The sequence below is a fragment of the Manis javanica genome, chromosome 16, assembly GCF_040802235.1.
Source record: "Manis javanica isolate MJ-LG chromosome 16, MJ_LKY, whole genome shotgun sequence".
Classification (NCBI taxonomy): Eukaryota; Metazoa; Chordata; class Mammalia; order Pholidota; family Manidae; genus Manis; species Manis javanica.
Window position 1 is genome coordinate 66,197,973 of NC_133171.1, and position 21,427 is coordinate 66,219,399.

General features: G+C 42.8%; 1 long non-coding RNA gene and 1 other non-coding gene across 3 annotated transcripts in view; both read right to left on the minus strand.

Annotated features, from left to right (window-relative positions):
- Window positions 1-21,427, minus strand: part of LOC140846802 (uncharacterized) — a 477,545-nt gene that overhangs the window by 338,554 nt on the left and 117,564 nt on the right. The gene's annotated exons all lie outside the window — the stretch shown is intronic.
- Window positions 20,831-20,902, minus strand: TRNAM-CAU (transfer RNA methionine (anticodon CAU)). Its single transcript has one exon. It is a non-coding gene; the product is annotated as a tRNA-Met (tRNA).

Consider the following 21,427-nt stretch of genomic DNA (forward strand, 5'->3'; position numbering starts at 1 on the left):
GCTCTTTTTCACGTTCTCGCCCTGAGTTCCTCAGATCCTGGTAGAATCCTAGCCCCAGTTTATGTTTTACAGTCCCCAACTCAGGGCCTTCCTTTCCTGGAGCCTACCTAAACTGTTTCATCGTCTTCTAATACTAACACTATCCTGAATAATTCATACTGCAAGTGATACAGTTGTTTACATCTTAAGAGACTCCATTGTCTGTACCCATTAGAGGCTCCTTTCAAACTCCTTTAAGCTAATGGGTTGCCTACAATATTTTGAAAATAAACATCTGTTTGGCCTACACATCAGTCTTTCAGTAGAGAACCAACTTTAAGGGCCTCTTGATGTAAATGCTAGCATCTGCATTTCAAATCTTGGTGTACTTGTCTCAGTTTTTGTGGCCTTGCCCTCTAGTTTTCCCAAAACAGGAGTATTCTTTGGTATGTATAGACTTGTTCTTCTTCTCCGCCATCAACAAGCAGCTCCTTGCTCTTTCCTCCAATTACTGACAATTGTATAAATTTAAGATGTGCAATATGTTGATTTGATGCATTTATATATTGTACTATTATGACCACAATAGCATGAGCTAGCACCTCCATCATGTCACATAATTATCATTTCTTTTTTGTGGTGAGGACATTTAAGATATAGTCTCTGAGAAAGTCTAAAGTATATGATACAGTATTTTTTACTACAATCACACTGCTATGCATTAGATCTCCAGAGCTTATTTGTCTTCTACAAGCAAGTTTTGTACCCTTTCACTCATGTCTTCCAAATTTCGTACCCCCTGCCCCGGCCCCTGGTAACCACCATTCTATTCACTATTTCTAAGAATTCAGCTTTTTTAGATTCTATATAAGAGAGATCACACAATATTTGCCTTCTTTGTCCAACTTATCTCATTTGGCATAATGCCTGGCAGGGCCACCTATATAGTTGAAAATGGCAGGATTTCCTTCTTTCCCATAGCTGAATAATATTCCATTGCATATATATACACTACATTTTCTTTATCCATTCATCCATTGACAGACACTTAAGTCCTCTCCTGAACTTGGTTATTGTGAATAATATTGCAATAAACATGGGAGTGCAGGTATCTTTTCCATACTGTTTACAATTCCTTTGGATAAATAACCAGAAGTGGGATTGCTGAATCATATGATAATTCTATTTCTAATTTTTTGAGGAACCTCCATATTTTTTGTGGCTGTACCAATTTACGTTCCCACCAACAGTGCACAAGGTTTCCCTTTTCTCTACATTCTCACCAACACTTGTTCCTCACTTGTTATCTCTTGTCTTCTTCATGATAGCTATTCTAACAGGTGTGAGGTGATAGCTTATTGGGTTTTGATTCCCATTTCCCTGATGATTGGTAATCAACATCTTTTCATGTACCTGTTTGCCATTTGGAAGTTTCGTTTGGATAAATGTCTATTCAGTACTCTGCCCATTTTTAAATTGGATTGTTGTTGGTATTGAGTTATATGAGTTCTTTATATATTTTGACCCCTTAGCCAATATATGGTTCAAATATATTCTCCTTTTTCATTGGTGGCATTTTCATTTTGTTGATGATTTCTTTTCTATGCACAGAAGCTTTTAGTCTGATATAGTCCTACTGATTGATTTTCTCTTTTGTTTTTGTGCTTTTGGTATCATATAAAAAAATTGTTGTCAAGAACTGTGTCAAGTTTTTGCCCTTTTTTTTCTTGTAGGAGTTTTATGGTTTCATGTCTTATGTTTAAGTCTTTAATCCATTTTGAGTTAATTTTTCTGAGTGGTGTGGTCTAATTTCATTTTTCTGTTTGTGGTTATCCAATTTTTCCAACACCATTTATTGTAGAGACCATCTTTTCTCCATTGGGTATTCTTGGCTTTTTTGTCAAATACAAGTTGCTATATACGTGGGAATTTATTTCAGACCCTCTATTCTGTTCTCTTGGTTTATGTGTATATTTTTATGTCTGTATCATACTGTTTTGATTACTATGGCTTTGTAGAATAGTTTGAAATCAGGAAGTGTGATGCCTTCAGCTTTGTTCTTCTTTCTCAGGATTGCTTTGACTATTTGGGATCGTTTGCGGTTCCATAGACATTTCAGGACTTTTTTTTCCCTATTCCTGTGAAAGATGTTGTTGGAATTTGGATAGGGATTGAACTGAATCTATGTATGGTTTTGGGTATATGGATATTTTGACAATATTAATTCTTCTGACCTACAAACACAGTATCTCTTTTCATTTGTTCATGTCTTCTTCAATTTCTTTCATCAAGGTCATGTTTTCATTGTAAACATCTTTTATTTGCTTGGTTAAGTTTATTCTTAAGTATTTTAATGTTTCTGATGCAATCATGAATGGGATTATTTCCATTATTTCTTTTTCAGATATGTCATATCAGTGTATACAAACACAGCTGATTTCTGTATATTAATTTTATATTCTGCAACTTTACTGAATTCATTGATTAGTTCCAACAGGTTTTTGATTGAGTCTTTAGGATTTTCTCTGTTTAAGATCACATAACCTGCAAATAGACTATTTTACTTCTTTTCTGATTTGGATGTCTTTTATTTCTTTATCTTGTCTGTCTGATTGTTCTTGCTAGGACTACCAGTGCTATACTGAGTAAGACTGGCGATAGTGGGCATCCTTGTCTTTGTGAAAGCTTTCAACCTTTCACCATTGAGTATTTTGGCTGTGGGTTTGTCATAAACGGCCTTTACTATGTTGAGGTATTGTTAGTCTGGAAGAAGCCAGCAAGCAAGCAAGCCAGCCCCCTCCCCTTAACCTCTCACGTACAGATAAGCCCTCGGTTACCCAGGGAATTACCCGCTGATATGGAGATGAACTTCTCCACCCCTGAGGAAAGATGCAAATGCACTAAGGCCATATTTCCTTCCACCTCTGAATGCCTGTTGATATGCAGATGTACCAAAGCCAGGTGAGATATTCTGGAAATGTTTCAATTTTACCCACAGGTAGTTCCTGCTATAACTAATTTGTTGAGGGTTTTTATCATGAAAGGCTGTTGTATCTTGTCAACAAAATGACATGACAAACTTGAAGCATGAAAGGATGTTTGCATTTTATATGATATTATAAAACGCCCCTTTATTGAGATCTTCCAAGGTCCCTCATGTGTGTGCGCTTCCTGGTTGCAGCAAGAAACCCGACTTTCCAGCTATAAGTGTATTCCTGGTTATCTTTGGCTGGAGGGCATTGACATAGTAATAGTAATAAAAATGACAATAGTAAATTATTACTTTGATCACATTCCCCTGTACAAAACAAATAAAACTAATTGAAATAAGGCAAAATACTCTCAGATGGCCCTAAAATTCTTTGGTCTGACATTCAAAACCAATCACAGTTTTGATGCCGGGGTTCTTGTTCATGAAGCAGAAGAATGAGCTCCACAAACACTCAAGATAGGAGATATTTAGAGATAAAGTGAAAGGACAGAGCTCCCGCCTCATGCCAGGAGGGGACAAAAGAGTCCAGGGTGGTGCATTGTCTAGGGGTTTTATAAGCAGGTAAGGATTTTTGAGAACATGAAAAAAAGCTTAGGGGTTGAAGGGTCCCCACCAGTAAGATGGCAAACTTCCGGCTTCTCTTCGGGGTCCTCAGTTCCCGCCGGCGCCACCTGAAGCCCAATCACCTCTCGCCCCCCTCCCAATCCCAGCACCTAGCCAACAGCCACCAGCCCCATAGAGGTTACACCTCAATCAATTCATGCCCCCTCCTATATAACCCAGCAACTTTCCCTAATAAAGCGGAACTCTCCGGTGAATTGCTGCTATGTGTCGCTCCTTTCCTTTCATTGGTGCCGAAACCCGGGAGACGGGACACCCCAACTGGGCCCCATCTTCCCCCGACACCAGCAGCAGCTTGCCCTCGTCCTCTTTTTCCATGCTGGCTCATCACACTCACCACTCCTCTCTTGCCTTTAGGTAAGTTTCCCCCCCCCCCCCCCCCCCCCCCGGGGTGGGCCACTCTTCCCCGAGCTATTGCAGTGCCATTGACCGTGATCGTCAGGCAAGGCCCTGACCCTCGGGGATGAGGAGGGAACGCTCCCCGCCTCAGGCCTTCATGGCTGCGGCAGACGCTCAGGCCCCTCCTCCGACAGTCATAAATCCCTGCCTCAGGCCTTCACGGCTGGGGCTGACTCTCAGGCACCCCCTTCCAACAGCCATAAACGAGGTGACTCCTTTGTGGATGAGAACGCTCCCTTTTCCCCCCCTCCTTCTGCTCCGTCTGCCGAAAACGCCTAGCGCTAGGTACCTCGTGACTCTGGCACTGTGCCTTAGGGAAGTCTGGGTGACGACCCACACTTCCCAAGAAATTTCGACTCGTATACGAGTTTCCGCAGACCACCAAGGATCATCGGGGACGCCCTTTGTCTCCTTGTGGTCTGCTTCCAGTCCGAGGATCTCCGTTCGTCTTCCCCTGTTTGTCTCCTTCTCTGTCCTTTAGCCATGGGAGCCTCCTCATCCCTCCCTGAAAGTTCACCTCTTGAATGCCTGCTTAAGCATCTGGCTACCCTCTCCCTGATGCCTGATATAAAACCAAAACTTCTCCATAAATATTGCTCTCAAGATTGGCCAACATACCCCCTAGACAATAAAAACCAATGGCCTGCAGGGGGAACTCTTGATCCTAACATCACTCGCGATCTTTTTAACTACTGCCAGCGCCTGAAAAAATGGAAGGAGATTCCCTATATGGAAGCTTTCCACCTCCTCCTCTCCCCGCCCCCTCCCAAGTTCTCCTAGCCTGCAAGCTGCCGCCCCCGCAGAAGCCTCCCTCCCTTTCACTCCCTTCCCCTTCTTCTCCTACAACAGCCCTTCTCCCTTCCTCCCCAACCATCTCCTCCCCCATCTCACCTCCTCCACCTTCATTCCCTGCAGATTAAGCCTGAGCCTTTCAGCCCCCCTTTAACTAGGTCCCAGGGGCCTCCTCCGTCTTTGCCCTCATCACCTGTTTCTCCCCTGATAGGGACCACCTTTGTCTTCTCACATGTTTGTAGAGAGAATGGGAAAGCACCTCCCCCCATGTCTGAATGCAGCATGGGAAAGCACAAGCTAGAGAACAACCGGTGCAGTCCTTAGAAGTTATCTGTCCACAAAAACATATCTTGCCAAGACTCCTCACTCTGAAAATAGGGAGACCTTGAAGATGTGTAGAAACATTGCCCCTGCTTCTAGCTATACCCTTCCCCTACTTGCCGACGTGGCAGGAATAGAAAACAACGCATTCCATAAGCAATTAACTGGAGCCCTGCTGTAGCTCAGTAGAGCATGGGACTCTTAACCTCAGAGTCATGAGTTCAAGCCCAACTAAAGCAGCAGAGGCAAGCAGCTGGGCTGCTAGCTGGCGACATGTGGGTCCGATTCTATCTTTCTTTATTTTCTTTGCCCCCCTTCTGCACTTCAGGACCTCCTCGACTAGGCACGGCTAGACCGCATCACTCCCCCACAGACTGAGCCAGAACCCTTCAGTCACCCTCAAACTCAGTCCCGAGAGCCTCCCAAAATTATCGCCCCCCTCCGGGAGGTAGCAGGATCCGAAGGCATCGTGCGCGTTCACGTCCCTTTCTCCTTAAGAGATTTAGCCTAACTAGAGAAACGCCTAAGTTCCTTTTCCACTGATCCCATGACCTACATCAGGGAGTTTCAATAGACCCTCCAGTCTTACAGCCTCACACATCATGACATTTTCATGCTCCTGGCCAATACTCTCCTCCCTGAAGAGCGTAGACAAGTTTAAGACTTCGCCCAAATGCAGGCTACTGAAACCCACAGGACTGACCCCACCTATCCCCCTGGCCCCACTGCTGTCCCCGAACAAGACCCACACTGAAATTATAACACCGCCATGAGTCTCCGCTCTCGAGATATTTTTGCCTCCTGCTTAATAGCAGGTCTAAAAAAGGGCAGCTTGTAAAGTAGTCAATTTTCAAAAGCTCCAAGACATAATTCAAAAGAGAGATGAAATCCCCTCCGAGTTCTTAGACAGACTCACTCAAGCCCTATTATAGTATACCAGCCTGGACCCAGAAACACCTGAAGGAAGACATGTCCTTATGACATACTTCCTAGCTCAAGGCTACCCCGACATTAAAGCTAAACTCAAAAAGTTAGAACATGGCCCCGCTACCCCACAGACTGAGATCCTAACAGTGGCCTTTAAAGTCTTCCATAAGCGGGAGGAGGAGAAAGAATGCCATAAACAAAAGACTGATCAGGCCAATTTCCAGATGTTGGCCCAGCTGATAAAACCACAACCTGGGCGCCCCTCTACAAACAAGCCCCCTCCCCCCAGGAGCTTGTTTCAAGTGCAGAAAAGAGGGACATTGGTCAAGGGCGGGCCCCCCTCCCCCAGATCTCCTACCACCCCATGCCCCAGATGCCACAAAAAGGGCCACTGGGGGTCTGATTGCCCAACCACCCGAAGGGGAGGCTGGACGAACAACCCCCATCCTAAGCCCGCCGTAGTGGGGCTGGCAGAAGAAGACTGATGGGGCCCGGGGGCTTCTCGCCCGACCATTTCCATCACCAAATAGGAGCCCAGGGTTACTTTAACAGTAGACGGTCGCCCCATCTCCTTCCTCCTAGACACAGGAGCCACCTTCTCAGTCTTGCGAGAATACCGGGGCCTTACCATGCCTGCCATTACTCCTATAGTCAGGGTAAGAAGTAAACAGATTTTCCCATTAATCCCCCCCCCTTTATGCACAATCCAAGACAATCCCATACCTTTCTCCCACTCCTTCCTGGTTATGCCCCAGTGTCCCATCCCTTTACTAAGATGGGACATCCTTTCCCTCCTCCACGTTTCCATAACTATATCCACTCCCACAGCCCCCAGTACTCCCTTTCTGATGGCCCTTATAGCCGACGACCCCCCTCTACCCAATGAAAGCTCCGGTTCTGCCCTCATACACCCTGTAAATCCCAAAGTTTGGGACATTACAAGCCCCTCCGTGGCCCTATGTCCCCCTGCCTCTATCAAATTATGTGACCCCTCTCAGTATATCTGTCAGGCCCAATACCCTCTAACCACTTCAGCCCTCATAGGCCTCCAACCCATCATTCAAGCAGACCCACTCACTCCCCATTTAATACCCCCATATTAGCTGTTAAAAAAACCAACGGATCTTTCCGCCTTGTCCAAGACCTTCGCCTCATCAACATAGCCATTGTCCCTATCCATCCCTTAGTTCCAAATCCATACAGCCTCAGCATCCCACTTCTCAGTCCTAGATCTCAAAGACCCATTTTTCTGTCCCTCTAGACCCCTGCTCCCAAGATTTTTTCATCTTCACCTGGATGGACCCATACACAAGACATTCTAAATAACTCACTTGGACAGTTTTGCCACAAAGCTTCTGAGATAGTCCCCATATTTTTAGACAGGTCCTAGCTCAGGACCTCAAACAGTTTCATCATGATCACTCCAAGTCCACCTTATTATAATACATGGACAATCTTCTACTCTGCAGTCTCTCGTGAGAACAGTCTCAACTTGACACTGCCTCCCTACTTAACCTTCTAGCTTCCAGAAGTTACCGAGTATCCCCCGTCAAAGCTCAAATCTCTTCCCCTCCTGTCACTTACCTCAGATTTCTTCTATCTCAACAAAGAAAGTCCATTACCTTAGACAGAAAATAGCTCCTCTCTGACCTGCCTGTTCCCAAAACCAAGATAGAAATTCTTTCCTTTCTAAGCCTGGCTAGATATTTTAGAGCGTAGATCCCTAACTTCTCCCTGCTCCCTGTTGGCAAGACCCCTATATGACCTCAGCAAGAGCCCCCCCTAAAAAACCATTATCCTCACCCCGACACTCCTTCATTAAGCTCCGTCAAGCCCTTGTGGAAGCCCCAGCTCTCCATCTTCCTGATTTGTCGAAGCCCTTCTCATTATACATTCATGAGAGGTCCAGTCAAGCTCTAGGAGTCCTAAGCCAATATTATGGCCCATCCTTTGCCCCAGTAGCTTATCTCTCTAAGCAATTAGACCCCACAGTTCGGAGATGGGCCCCCTGCCTACGAGCATTAGCCGCTAGACAGCTCTTGCAGAAAGAAGCTCATAAACTGACATTCAGAGCGCCCCTTACCATTCTGTCCCCACATCACCTAAAAGATCTCTTAACCTACAAAAGTTTACAGACTCTCCCTCCCTCCAGACTCCTGACCTTACTGTCCTCTTTCCTCCAAAATCCCGTTCACCCCCTTTGCCATCCATACCCGAATCATGACTTTTTCCTCCTTTACTGCTCTCTCGCTTTTTTTCCTCATTCCTATTGTCTTCCCCACCACCCCAGCCTCCTTTGTGTGGTGATTCAAAGTCAGACAGACTTACACACAGCATCAAAGAAAAGTTACTGCCCTCATTGCCACACCAGACTGCCCTCTGAAAAGCTGCTCTGAGCCTTTATACCTCCACTTTCCTCCCTCCACTGAAGTGTTCACTAGCAGCTACCCTTATTCTCCCTACCTCTGCTTCCTCTATGACCAAAGACAAGCCTATTGCAGGCGATGGTCAGATACCTACAGGAGATGTCCCTACTAGTCTTGCACCATTCACTACATAGGTAACTTCCAGTACCCACAGTATTACTCCTCCAACCGTTTCATGAAATATCCCAATGGCTCATTCTCCTTATCAATCCCAGATCCCTGGGACTCTCGATGGGCTGCCAGAGTCACAGCCTCAGTTTACTACGGGGGGTCCTTGACCCCCACAGTACCCTTCATATCTCTCGAAAGTATGTTCCCTCTCATTCCCAGATCTCTCAAGTTGCATCAGATAGCAGACATTCCGAAAAAGTCATTATCCAAACTCTTGATAGCGCCTCTTCAGCTTCTTATCCCCGCCCCTCTTCCCATTTCTCCTACTCTTCATTACAGCTCATTCAGGACACCACCATCTTTCTCAACCACATCCTTAACAGCAAATTGTTTCTTCTGCACATCACTACAGCGCCCACTGCTGGCCGCCGTGCCCCTTAATATTTCCAACTACTCCTTCCATGCAGAAGGACAACCCCTCTGCCCTCTGGCAGACATACCCCTATGGGCACCAGAATACTCAGATAATCTCACCATCCACCACTGTGTAAGCCCAACTCCACCCCCTTCCAGCGCACTTCACTGCCTCTCTATCTACACCCCTACCTCCGGCTCTAAGACTTTTACGCAACCGGGACACTTCTTTTAGTGTAATAGCAGTCTTTTCAACTCACTGCCTCTCAACTCCGATACACCCTGCATTCTCATCACCCTAATCCCACAGTTAACACTTTACAGCATGGCAGAATTCCTTGAGCTCCAACCTCCCTTGCCCTCGCGCACAAAAAGAGCTGCTTTCCTTCTCATCATGGTCAGTAGCTCTTTGATCACCTCAGCCATTGGGGCAGGGTTTTCGGGAGAAGCCTTGGGTCACTCTCTATAGGCAGTTAGAGATCTCAACGCCAAACTTGAGGGAGCTCTGACATCCACTGCCGATTCTCTAGCCTCTCTCCAAAGACAGGTCACTTCGCTAGCTAAAGTCACCCTTCAAAACCGGCGGGCCCAAGATCTGCTTACAGCCGAGAAGGGCGGCACCTGCGTCTTCCTCTGAGAAGAGTGCTATTACATCAATGAATCTGGTATTGTAGAAACTGACATCACCAAACTCACCGACCTTGCCTCGAGTCTCCACTCTGCTTCCAATTCCAACCCATTCTCGTCAATACTAACAAACCCCCTCCTCACCTGGCTCTGGCCCATTGCAGCCCCCATAATAATCATTCTTCTCGCCTGTCTCTTCTTACCCTGTATAATAAAGTTCATCAAATCCCAAGTCGGAAAAATCTCTAATCAAGCTTTCAACCAGCTTTTACTCAGGAACTACCAGCTTCTGGCCACAGAAGATCCCTCACCCTCACATGACCTCCTCACCACACGCTGAGATGGACCCCTCTCTCCACTGGAAACTGTTCCTGGAAACAATAGCCGCAGACGCCTGGCTCCTGACACCCATATCCTCTTGTCCAACCTATGGTTACAGGGAACCTTCATTGATTTCCAACCTGAAGAAGTCCACATCTACTCGTCCTTACTGTGGGGAGTCCTATCAACCCTTTCCTCCCAATCCTCAAGCCCTCACTCCCTTCTCCGCCCCTGTTCAGCAGGAAGCAGCCAGAGAGAAAGCAACGTCCACAAACCCATAGAGGAGAAAGGGGGGAATGAAGGGTCCCCACCAGTAAGATGGCAAACTCCCGGCTTCTCTTCGGGGTCCTCAGTTCCCGCCGGCGCCACCTGAAGCCCAATCACCTCTCGCCCCCCTCCCAATCCCAGCACCTAGCCAACAGCCACCAACCCCGTAGAAGTGACACCTCAATCAATTCATGCCCCCTCCTATATAACCCAGCACCTTTCCCTAATAAAGCGGAACTCTCCGGTGAATTGCTGCTGTGTGTCGCTCCTTTCCTTTCAGGGGTGTGGACTTGTTAAGTGGTCCCTGAATATTTAGAATTAACACAAGCAACTTCCTCTGATGATTTCTCCCTGAGATACCAGCATCTTGGACTGGAGCCATATGAAACAAGGCCACCTGCTCAGCCCCCAAAGTGGGCTTAGGCATTGTTTGCTAAAGGGTAAGTTAAGAATTTCTAACGTCTTAACTTCTTGGATATTAAAATGCAATCTTATCTTTAAGGTGAAATCCTTCTTGCCTTTTACTGTGTTGTTTATGCCTGGGCTTATTTGCTAAATTAGTTGCCCAGTTTGCAAAATCACTTAATCAGATCTGAAGGAGGAAAGACAGCACATAGGCCTGTGCCTTTTAGCATGTTAAAGTGAATCTTACACATGATTATAAATGATTAGCATAATAAAAACATGAACTACTCTTCTTTATCTGGGGTGGGGTATATTAACTGATCTCACTGAAGAATGACTCTAGAGCTGAATGTTTAACAGAGTTTTAGTAGGGGGTTTCCTTGCATGTCCTTACATTGTTCTGACTGCAAATATCCTGCCTTGCTTTTTCCGGACGCCCTTACCCTACTCTGACTACACCCATGGTACCTGTCTCAGTTTGATCTAAATTAATCACTCCCACCCCTTCACCAGTCTCCCACTTGGGCTTCCTAGTGAAGTGATGACCATTTCTAAGAGGCGTTAATATACCACATTGAGACAGGGACCATGGGTGTAGTCAGAGTAGGGTGAGGGCCTCCAGAAAAAGACCCCTACCAAAACTCCATATTAAACAATTAAGCAAAGACAAAGTCACATTAATTCTCTTAAATAAAATATCTAACTAAGAATATAAGCTTTTTTTCAATAAAGATTAGTTAAAACTAAAAAGCCAGAAGTAACAGCCTGGAATGTCTGAACATCTCCCAGATAAGAAAATACCTCAATATAGCCCATGTCCTGTTTGTGTCAATTAAATAAGGCTATTGTAAAATTTACTTTAGCCTGCTAAAAGGCCCAGTTTATCTTTAACTTTACCCAGATGCTGCTTTTCCTCCTCCAGCCCTAATCAAGTCAGTAACTCACCTCACCTTGAAAGCAAGACAAGCAGCCTAGACTGATATACTCCCAAACCAAGAAACTGCTACTCTCAGAAAGGATAAAAGCAGTAAATTTCTTATGTTACCTCAGCAAAATAGACCGGAAAACTGATAAGAAACTTAGTGTCTCTCTAAAAATAAACATTTAGAGACTGTCTGATGGATCTACAGCCCTAGCTCTTTGTCTCTCAACTACCTATAAATCCCCTGGACAACGCACGCTATGGGCTCTCTTGCCCCTCCTGGCTCATGCCAGGAGCTCTGTCTGTCCTCTCACTGTATCTCTCAATAAAAGTCTCCCTGGCTCTCCTACCTTGACTGTTTGCTAAATTCATTCTTCTACTCCGCAAACAAGAACCCCAGCATCAGTTCAAAGATCTCACTGAAGAATGACTCTAGAGCTTAATGTTTAACACAGAGTTTTGGTAGGGAGGTTTCCTTGCATGTAGTTATGATAAGGAAAAATTTACAGGGACAGCAATTTACAAGGACAGCAGTCTAGTCCAGGTGGCTCCCTTCTGTTGCTCTTAGCAAACACAACAGAAACTCCCTTAACTTCCTTTTCCCCTTCACTCCCTGCTCTGCCAGCACTTACTCCCTAAACTCACTTCCCCTTGCCTGCTCGATTGCTGTGCACGTAGGAATGTTAAAGATAAGGAAGCAGAAAGATATATATTGCTCCCTTTGCCTTTGTTAGGGGCTCAGACTTTTTAGATTACTCCCCTCTGAGCCCGCCTGTTTGAAATAAAGCTTCAACACTCCAAGACTTCCGAGTGTCACTTGGTTTTTCCGTCATGATCCAGTCCAGGTTTTTTTTCAGTATTTTCTGTAACAAAAGTACAGCCTTTAGGTAAGCTTGGCTTAGATCAGTTGCCTTCAGATGTTTAAGTAATAAATGCTTGTTGTTATTTATACGCTTCTAAGTATTTATGATTTTTTATTATGGAGCAATAGCTGATTGAAACAGTCTTTGCTCCTTCCAGGTCATAATAAAAATCCTTACATTTTTTAACCTATTTACTCTAATGTATAATATAATTTACTTATACATTATATAATCTACTTATTCTTCTTTTGTTTTCTATTTTGCACCCTCCTCACCTCCCCAAAATGTCTTAAGGACATGTGTACCTTGTTTACTGTGATCCTAGAATCTTAGACCCTATGTCTTAGAATCCTAGTGCTTAGAATAGTTAGTGGCTGGGAAGGAGAGGTGCTCCACAGACATTTATTAAATTATGAATCTGTTCTTTGTCTGGCAGGGCCCAGTTCCTAGTGTTTATAATTTAGACTCAGGAATCTTTTTTATTTCTGTTCTTTTCATCTGTCTCTAAAGAGGTTTTTATTATCTTTTCCTGCATCCACTTCTCAAAACATTAAGGCTTACACATCTATGAGAAGGTGCATATATTTTTATTCACTAGATTTGGGGACAAGTCCTTAAACTCTAATGATCATGTATGTTCAGGATGTCAACAGATTATTCTTTTTCAATTTTCTTCTCTTTGGCACTTCCCGATCTGGAAGGGCTGTCTGTTCCTTTCAGTATCTCTGCTGTTAACACAGGAGAAAGAGAAGAAAAAAGAAGAAAGAGGGAAAGTATTTGTCAAGAACATTTTTATCTTCTTGAATCACAGTTTCCACATTCACTGAATGTCTGGGAGGTGTGGGCATCCAAAGAAAGTTTGATTCATCTTCTAGTCTAGAGATTAAATACTGGTCAAGGAGGGAAAAGTAAGCTTTTTGCATGTTCTTGGGAAACCAGAAATATTCAAGCAATGTATTTCTTAACTGTATTCATTTTAAAAGGTCATACTCTCTTCTCTTGAGATTATATATTTTCTCTGGTTTATAAAAGGATACTGAGCATAAATGGTAAATTTTGTGAGGAAGGAAGCAAGGAATGGCTTTACACAAAATTAGGACATTGCAATTTTTTTAGTCTGAGAATTTCTGTCTGGGAATCAATACCTGGACCCCAGCATTTTTGTTCAATTTGAGTTCTACAGATGATTAGAGAAAATCAGTCAGATGGAGATCTAAGAAAGAGGCTGGGGGAAGGAAGAGGTAATCATTACCTTGTTTCAATTTAATGTAATCATTGCAATTTAATCATTGCTTTGATTTAGCAAAAACACTTATGGCCTGCTCCTGATCTGAACCGATGATCCAATCTGGAATCAAACACCATGTTTCTCCATGAAGTCAGCAATTGGAAATTACTTTTTCTTCATTCTAAATTATTATTAAATTCAGCAATTTAGGCGCAAAAATGTGTTTTTGTATATTTTTCACAGCTGTCTTGTTTGCATACACAGTCTAAACAGCTGGGCTCTTTTAATGGCCTTAATATTTCTGTTCTGCAAGTTAGGTTTGAATATGAGCTGCTCTTATCCTTTGATGACAAGAAAACGAAAGGAAAAAGGGAAGTTAAGATGGGAACGGAAGGGAAAAGTGAAAACCAGTAAAAGACTCCCACAGCAGCCTGAAATTCTAAGGACTCATGGACTCAGACTAGAAGGGAAAACTGAAGAGACTGTGGACCTGGGCCAAACCATGGGGAGGGACAAGCAACAGGTTTCCCACTGGGCTAGTCTCCGGGACCTGGCGTTACTCTGAGACTCAGCAGTTTCAGAGAGCTCAATTTACAGATCTGAATTCCCTTTTTCAGGAGGCCCAGGAGAAGCAGAGCCTGTGAGAATGAAACTCAGATGCCTAAAACTCAAATATGGGGAGAGCTTGGAAGCCCCCAGATTATTGGATGGCCTTATTTCAATTTTAACTCATCCTACCTTTACCCCTGACACCAGTTCTCCCAAGACTTCAGAGAATGACTTCTTGAAAGTAGAGCAGGAAGAAATGGGTTTGGAAAATAGATAACAGGGACCACTCCTCCTCGTGAAATATGGCAATTTTGATACAAACAAGAGCTTAACCACAGAAAGACTCAAACCCTTAATCTTCTGATGTGAAGTCAGATGCCTTATCCATTAGACCACACCATCCCTGTAGTGCCCCTTGGCCACATGACTTAAAAATTATGGGCTTTCCGCAGAGTTCAGAGTCCTGTGAGTCACATGATGCTGATAAAAAGCAATGACCCAAAAGTTGCGGAATACAAAATTAATACACAGAAATCTGTTGCATTCCTATACACTAATGATGAACTAGCAGAAAGAGAAATCAGGAAAAACAATTCCATTCACAATTGCATCATAAAGAATTAAATACCTAGGAATAAACCAAACCAAGGAAGTGAAAAACCTATACCCTGAAAACTACAAGAAACTCTTAAGAGAAATTAAAGAGGACACTAATAAATGGAAATTCATCCCATGCTCTTGGCTAGGAAGAATTAATATCGTCAAAGTGGCCATTCTGCCTAAAGCAATCTACAGATTCAATGCAATCCCTATCAAAATACCAACAGCATTCTTCAATGAACTAGAGCAAATAGTTCTAAAATTCATATGGAAGGACAAAAGACCCCAAATACCCAAAGCAATCCTGAGTAGGAATAATAAAGCAGGGTGAATTATGCTCCCTGACTTCAAGCTCTACTACAAAGTCACAATAATCAAGACAATTTGGTACTGGCACAAGAACAGACCCATAGACCAGTGGAACAGAATAGAGAGCCCAGATAAAACCCCAAGCATATATGGTCAATTAATATATGATAAAAGAGCCATAGATATATAATGGGGAAATGACAGCCTCTTCAACAACTGGTGTTGGCAAAACTGGACAGCTACATGTAAGAGAATTAAATTGGATTATTGTCTAACCCCATACACAAAAGTAAACAAAATGGATCAAAGACCTGAATGTAAGTCATGAAACCATAAAACTCTTAGAAAAAAACAGGCAAAAATCTCTTGGACATAAACACGAGCAACTTCTTCATGAGCATATCTCCCCAGGCAAGGGAAACAAAAACAAAAATGAACAGGTGGGGACTATATCAAACCTGTACAGCAAAGGACTCCATCAGTAGAACAAAAAGTATATATGGAAGAATATATTCATAAATGACATATCCGATAAGGGGTGGACATCCAAACTATATAAAGAGCTCACTCACCTCCACAAACAGAAAGCAAATAAACCAATTAAAAAATGGGTACAGGAGCTGAACAGACACTTCTCCAAAGAAGAAATTCAGATGGCCAACAGGCACATGAAAACATGTTCCACATCGCTAATCATCAGAGAAATGCAAATTAAAACCACAGTGAGGTATCACCTCACACCAGTTAGGATGGCCACCATCTAAAAGACAGACAACAACAAATGTTGGCGAGGATGTGGAGAAAGGGGAACCCTCCTACACTGCTGGTGGGAATGTGAACTAGTTCAACCATTATGGAAAGCAGTATGGAGGTTCCTCAAAAAGCTCAAAATACAAATACCATTTGACCCAGAAATTCCACTTCTAGGAATTTACCCCAAGATACAGGAGCCCAGTTTGAAAAAGACATATGCACCCTTATGTTTATCACAGCACTATTTACAATAGCCAAGAGATGGAAGCAACCTAAGTGTCCATCAGTAGATGAATGGATAAAGAAGATGTGGTACATATACAGAATGGAATATTATTCGGCCATAAGAAGAAAACAAATCCTACCATTTGCAACAACATGGATGGAGCTAGAGGGTATTATGCTCAGTGAAATAAGCCAGGTGGAGAAAGACAAGTACCAAATGATTTCACTCATCTGTGGAGTGTAAGAACAAAGAAAAAACTGAAGGAACAAAACACCAGCAGACTCACAGAACCCAATAATGGAGTAACAGTTACCAAAGGGAAGGGGACTGTGGAGGATGAGTGGGAAGGGAGGGATAAGGGGAGAAAAGGGCATTAAGATTAGCAGACATAATGTGGGGGTGGGGGTGGGGAAAGGACACGGAAAAGGCAGTATGTACAGAGAAGACAAGTAATGATTCTATAGCATCTTACTACGCTGATGGACAGTGACTGTTATGGGGTATGTGGGGGGACTTAATAATCGGGGGAGTATAGTAACCATAATGTTGTTCAAGTAATTGTACCTTAACGATACCAAAAGAAAAAAAAAGCAATAATCCGCGTGCGCCTCTGATGGAAACTAGATTATCTGGGTAATCTGGAGTCACAGAACCCGGCCAGGATTTATGAAGGGTACAGGTTGACAATTGTTTCGTTCTTGTAGTTCATAGGTACTCCAGAGAGAGAAAATTCATTTACAACTCCCGAGCAGAAAACCTGGAGTTTATAGCAATATTGCATATTGTCTGCACTGAGGGATATTTTTTTATAATCAACTTAGAGGTTCTTCCTATTAAAACTTACCCAAATTCACCATTTTCACACTGCAGACAACTGGGATGTCTTCCTGGACAGTTAGCACGGAAAGGGTACTACTGGCAAGGCAGTCATACTACAGGCAGCACCTGCATGATTGTCTTTCTCGCATTCCTGCACGATATCATCAGGTCCCCAAGCATAACAGTTTTCCCCTTCCCATGCCCTTCTGGTACTTTCTCTGATTGTTATAATGTGATATCACAGCAATTTCACAGTATGTCTCTGTTTGAAGAAGAGAATGCTTTTTTTTGGCTTTTCTCAGGGGTCTAGGGAGGTCCAGGGTCATTACTATTATTTGAGGCTTCCACATATTACTAAATAAAAAAACACTACACTAGGGCTACAACAATTTTGACTGTTAACAATATTAACAGTTAATAGATGAATCACCATAAAAACATGTTGCAATAAAATCACTCTATGGAGAAGATATTTATAGAATTTATAATATTCTGTAGAGTGCTTGGCCCAGTAATGTGAGATACATTGTAAGTTAAATTTGGGTGACTTCTTTCAAGTTTGTCAGTAAATCTCTGACCACATGCCTCTTGTTTGAAGATCATCAGCATTTCGACACATCAGGCATTTCCTTAACATTTCCTTAATTTTCTTAAATCCCAGACCCTGGGAGCACTGGTTCTCCCTGGCTCATTTGTGATAGGTCTTGGCTTTTCTTGACTGTAAGATAGCAGCCTCTGGAGCACAGAAGTGGGGCCTTCTACATAGTCTTTCTTTCCCTGTCCACAGAATAACATCTGGAAAATAGAAGCTCAAAAAAACACAGTGTGTTGAATTTCTCATGTTCATATTTTTTCAAATTTTATAATTATCCTTAATACATGATTATTTAACAAAAAAGACTTTTCTGTCCCATAAAATCTGAATATTGACTTGCTGTCTCTCTTTCTTCCTGGAAGTAGGAAGATGGTGGCTAAACCATCATGGGTAGTGTTGGTGGAAGGGGCTGGATTCTGAATGTTTTGAAGAATTTACTGATTGGTTTGAGTGTATGAGAGAGAAATGAGTCATATATACCTCCGAGATTTTTTGCTATAACAACAAAAGATTCTTTTACTGAAAAATGGGGACTAATAGGTCATATACACCTCCAAGATCTTTTGCTATAACAATAAAAGTTTTCTTTTACTGAAATAGGGACCACTGAAGAAAGCAGGAGGAGCATTCTGGAGTAGACTGTGTGTGGGGGGGTTAGGATTAGAAGTTCTATTTGGACATATGGAGCTTAAATTGTGCAATAAACATATAGGTAGAGATAACCAGTATGGAGTAGTCAAATTAAGGTGTTATATATATTCCCTAACTTCCCATCTCCTCTCCCATTTTAGAAGAGAAATGACTTTCCCCCAAATTAACCAGTCAAGCTCTGTTTGCTCTCCAGGTTCTTCCCTCCTCCCCAGGAGGCACAGGAGGGTGGTGGGGAAGGCAGAGGGTCATCAGGGCTCAGGCACCCAGCGTGGTGGAAAAACGGTCTTTGGGATTGATGGTGTATTCTGCTTTCCATGACGTTTTCCCTTTAAGCATCAACATATTTTCTGGTGATAACCAAGAAACACACATCCCAGATATCTGTAGCAAAAGATGATGATGAAAGCCTTGGGCATTTAATGATTGTGATAAGAAACATAGTTGATCTGGGCCTGAAGATGGCGTATGGAGTGGTGGTGAATGAAGGTTCACAAAGGTACAATCTATCATGTTCACCTCCATTTTCTTGGAGACGGCAGAAAAATTGACCCTGCTGGTTTATCAAGCTTTAGGAACAATTTTCTCTTCTCTAGGCAATGACCAAGTTTGCAAGTTCCAATATATTATACAGTACAGTTATTCTTGCCTGTATATGGAGAGACTGAAGAAATAATTTAAAAAGAAGCATACATTATAAAAGACATTGATGCATAGTTTATAGTAAAAACAAACCAAAACCCAAAGAAAACCAAACAGAAATAGTCAAGGACCAGGCCACAAATTTGAAAACCTCAGAGATTTTTTTTCTGATGAGAGAATTTACTCTTTTGATCAAATTTTGACCAAAATTGGTCCTGGTTTCCTTTTTGCCCATAGAAAAATAAGATCTAAATAAGAAGCTAATTTATTTCACCTGGAGGGAACAGGGGGTCACCCCACCCTCTAGATTACTATAAGCTTATCTCCCACAACCCCTGCTGGTTCATTCTGCTCAGGAGTGCAACCCTTACATGACCCTGCCTGGTGTGCATGCCTTCCTCTTCTATGCTGTGAATGTATGTGACTAGTAAACTGCTACCAGTTTCATCTGTCCAGTGTTGAGGGTCGTGTGTTCAGCCATGTCTTATTTAGGGTGGAGAATAATCCCTCCTTCACCAACAAGGGGAATAGCAGGTGATCAGAAATACAGCCACTTTTCTCTTCTCTCCAAATCCTCGTTCTACAGTTTACCTTGCCTCCCTGTTCTGTCACAGATTTTTTTTTTTTGAGGTTTCCTAGAAACCCTTAACTGTTATTCCTCCTTCTATTTGTTTCTTCTGCCTATAATCCTCTTCTTGGTTGCCTGGTAAGCTCTTAGTCATTCAAGTTTTGGCTCAAAGTCTGCCACTTTTCCTGAATTAGACCATTGCCAGGGCAAAGTTAACGCAGAAAATCTATTTCACTCAGTTTCACTCAGTTTCACTCAGTAGCCATGGTGATGACCTTTGGTCAAACTGAGAATTAAAATACTGGAATGTTCAGTTACTGGGCAACGATGTTATATCTGAAGGAGTGGCTCACTATGAACCAGGTTGTCAGCATATTGGAAAGAAACATGAATACACATGATGTGTACCTGGTGTCTGGTTTGGGGTCCACCCTACGACTGGTTATGTGGTAGGTATGTGACTAGCTACCTTTAAGAACTTTGGGGTTTAATACTCAGGAGGACTTGGCTGGGCAAGCACAACTCACACATTCCTGCAGTTCACAGCTGGAGAGAACTGTCATCCCTGAAGATGGAGGACAAGAAAGCCTTCTCTAGTCTTTGCTTGTGTATTTTTTTTTCTTACTGCACTTTTGCTTTTTTGTAATAAATTTTGAGTATGTGTTGAGTCATGTGAGTTCTTCTAGAGAATCACTCAACTAGTGGGTGGTCACGGGGCTACTATCATTTTCCCTTGTTCCCATTGCACTGTGTATAAATCTTAAGGAAATATTTTATTGTACTATACAAACTTACTTGTTTAAGTAGGCTACTTAATGCCTTTTCTTAATTTCTAGCACAGTATCTGACATATCTGAAATAGGAATCCTTTCTGGGAGAGGAGAATCTGAAACAGTGCACACATATACTTTAAAAAATGAGCATAGAGGATAGTTGTTAGAGACTGTCAAGGAAGGTAGAGGGTAAAGACACATTTACTAGTAATGACAGAAGTTGTTTTCTCAGGTTAGAGTTCAAAACTCTGCACTCTGTCTCAGACTGCTACTTATTTACTCCATGGATTAAGACTCTAGTAGTTGCAAAGAATCTGCTTGGCAATGGCATAGCAGATTTCTGGTCTACTGCCATAACCTCAGCTTCAACTACCTAACAAATATTGCTTTCTGAATTATGTATAGAAGGAAATAAAACTCCTTACCTCAGCTTCCACTCCTTTCAGCTTATTTCAGCATTTCCCTGGCTTCATAGGGCAAAGAGAACTGTCATGGTAACTGGTGGCAACAATAGCACGCTCACTTTGGCAACCAGAAAACTAGTTTATTATGAGAAGATATTTTGGTTAATGATGACTCAGGGTCCAAGAATGACGTTCTCTAGCAGTAGTGAATGTAAACAGCTTCACCTTTATTTTCAGAAAGGAGAAACATAAAACCCTGGTTCTACTTTGATTTCTCTTTTTTATTGTGGAAATGAGGTATAGAATTTAAAAATGGGAAAACAACAAACTAGCAGAGGATGGTTTCGATCCATCGACCTCTGGGTTATGGGCCCAGCACGCTTCCGCTGCGCCACTCTGCTCCACGAGAATAAGGTTTCTAAAAATTCTCCTTAACTTTGTTCTGAAGTTGTTTCAACTCCCAAGAAGAGTACAGGAAGCTGCTAATTTATTTCAATACTTTGTCGCGAAATGCCGATTCTCTTTGGAATAATGTCGCTACGCGAATCAAAGAGAAAACAAAACTAGGAGAGGAGTAAACACCAACTTACTGTTAAGTAACGGGGAGCAGAAATGAGGGGTGGCCAGCTATTTAAATGACGATTACAAAGTTCAATGGAAGGAAAAGGAAAGAGGAGCAAGGAATCGGGCTTCTGAGTGGCAGGCGAGAATTCTACTACGGAATCACTAACCCCATGTATTTGCCTTTAGAAAGAAAATTCTGGTCAGATTTCCCTTGGCTTGGTGATGGAGCGGATGTAGTCTGGCAGCTCTTTAAACTCCTCCGGAAGGGGATTTCAGAAGGAGTTGCGCCGCAGGGAGAAGTGTGGCAGCACTGTAAACCATGGGTTCCAGCCAGTCGCGTATGCCAAGACTCCAGTGCAATC